Consider the following 2,759-nt stretch of genomic DNA (forward strand, 5'->3'; position numbering starts at 1 on the left):
CGGTATGGACTGATCGGTGGAATCGTGGGTTGTGCTGGACGTCTGTTGGATCGCCACAACTGGTCCACAACGGTGATGCCCATCCACTGCAGCCGCAAGCAGAATAACCGAAGCCAACAGAGCCTGGAGCTGAGAGCAAAGAGTCACCAATGCAGCTCCCATCCGCACACAGCAATCACAATCCGTATCCATACTAAAGATGGTAGAAAACTAGACTACACAGACAAATAAACGACTTACGACACTCGATATGAAACTCTACTGCAGGCACTGATGAAAACGCAAAAACTGTGTCTGGTAAGATTAAAACACAGACATTCATAAACCAAACTACCAAAGTACACAGATGAGACTCAATGATTCGCTCTAGGTTGGGAACTTGTAAAATGTAACAAAATCTGTTACTTCATGACACAAACTAAAAAGAGAAAACTGTGTCTATTTAATATTAAACTAACAAGTGGATATTAAAAAACGAAACCACCAAAACACGCAGGTAAAACTGTATACTTCACTCCTGGTTAGGAGCTCATAAAATGTCACAAAATCGTTTACTTCCGTGTTACTTCTGGTAGTCAGCCAGCGCCTGCTGCCTGACTTGACTGGATAGACTCGAGGTAAAACCACTTCTTTCACTACCATGGTATCATTCTCTAGATACTCTTTTCTAATTCCAGCGCACAGCTTTCATACTGATGCTGTAATTACCCTGAGTTAAACTCTTCTCACGAATAGGCCATGAAGGCGCAACGGTACTGACCGACCGCCGTGTCATTCTCAACCCGCAGACGTCACCAGATGCGGGTATGGAGGGGCACGTGATCAACACACTGCTGCCCCAGCCATATGCCTGTTTACGAGACCGGAGCCGCTACTTCTCAGTCAAGTAGCTCCTCAGTTTGCCTCACAAGGGCTGAGTGTACCACGCTTGCCAACAGCGCACGGCAGGCCGGATGGTCACCCATCCAAGTGCCAGCCCAGCACGACAGTGCTTAACTTTAGTGATCTGACGGGTACTGGTGCTGCCACTGCGGCAAAGGCGTTGGCCTCCCTGTGGTTTTTGTAAACTTTTTTTTATTGTTTCTTATCAAATGGGGGCAACGGCCTTGCCACAGTGGATACACCGGTTCCTGTGAGATCACTGAAGTTAAGCGCTGTCGGGCGTGGTCGGCACTTGGATGGGTGACCATCCAGCAGCCATGCGCTGTTGCCATTTTTCGGGGTGCACTCAGCCTCGTGGTGCCAATTGAGGAACTGCTCGACCGCATATTAGCGGCTCCGGTCAAAGAAAACCATTTTAACGACCGGGAGAGCGGTGTGCTGACCATACGCACCTCCTTTCCGCATCCTCAACTGAGGATGATACGGCGGTCGGATGGTCTCGATGGGCCACTTGTGGCCTGAAGGCGGAGTGCTGCGCTTATGAAATGGTATAAACAGACTTTTTCCATTCATTTCATGAGTCCTATTATTAGAGCAAACATTCTTAAAGATGATTTATTTTTTAGCTGTATTTTTTGCATTTTTGTCACCTCAGTGAGAATACCCTCTGACTTGAATATACTCCAATTTTCACTTTTTTATTGATTTTCGTAATTATTACAGGGACACATCTGGCACCATTGCATTCTTTTCATATATGATTAAATCAGTACGATCACTTTCCGATATTTTCGTACTATTTCACCCATTCTTCGATCTGTATCTGTGGTAATGGTTCAGTAGCCAGCATTTCCCAGGCATTTAGTCGTCTATTATTCGATCTCCTCTTCCCCCTGTTTCTATCGATCACTCTCCCTCCTCTCTCTGTCCATCACCTCCTCCCCTCTGTCGGTGCCCACCTATTCCTTCCCCCTCTCTGCCTGTTTATCTGCATCTCTCCATTCTCGAGGTCATCAACTGCACCTCAATATAAGGTGTCTGACTCGGAATTTTAATCCCACTCTGCCGCGCGGGATTAGCCGAGCGGTCTTACGCGCTTCAGTCATGGAGTATTCGACTGGTCCCAGCGGAGGAGGTTCTATTCCTCCCTACGGCATGGACGTGTGTTTGTCCTTAGGATAATTTACATTAAGTAGTGTGTAAGCTTAGGTACTGATGACCTTAGCAGACAAGTCCCATAAGATGTCACACACATTTGAACATTTTTGAATCCCACTCTAGAATCTTTCATTTATTTCTATCATTGCTTCCAGATTGTATAGTTTGAACAGTAGGGATGAAAGATTCCATCTCTGTCATATTGCCTTTTCAGTTTCAGTATTTCGACCTTGTACTCCCAGTCTAATTTCCCCACTCTTGAATCTTCCACATACCGGTACTGTATATCACCTGTCTTTCCCTGTACGTCATTTTAATTTTCCTCAGAATTTCGAAAATCTTGCAACATATTGCAATATTGAACTCATTGCCTAAATCTACAACTCCTGATTTTTCTTCAGTCTTGCTTCTACACAGATCATATAAAGTTTTTCCCGGTTCCCGGAACTCCTGAAGATAGACGTTGACTGTGGATGTTGTATGACACACTCCCTTTGACTGTTCAGAGATGTCAGTAAACCTGCCCAAATATGTAAACAACAATGCATGAACAGCGGGTATTAGACGGAGGCGATGTGACAGCCGAGCAGTTCCAGTCATTCAACCAGGAAGTACACAGCTCGTGTTGTCTGTAGCTCGACCATGCCTAGACGGTCAGTACCGCGGATCGATCGCATTCGAATTGTTACTTTGTGCCAGAAAGGGCTCTCGACGAGGGA

General features: G+C 45.7%; 1 pseudogene; it reads left to right on the top strand.

The window, feature by feature from the left end:
* Positions 1 to 1,096: 1,096 nt before the first annotated feature.
* LOC124717621 lies at positions 1,097 to 1,213 on the top strand (annotated as a pseudogene).
* Positions 1,214 to 2,759: the final 1,546 nt, after the last annotated feature.

This window comes from Schistocerca piceifrons, chromosome 9, assembly GCF_021461385.2.
Source record: "Schistocerca piceifrons isolate TAMUIC-IGC-003096 chromosome 9, iqSchPice1.1, whole genome shotgun sequence".
Taxonomy (NCBI): domain Eukaryota; kingdom Metazoa; phylum Arthropoda; class Insecta; order Orthoptera; family Acrididae; genus Schistocerca; species Schistocerca piceifrons.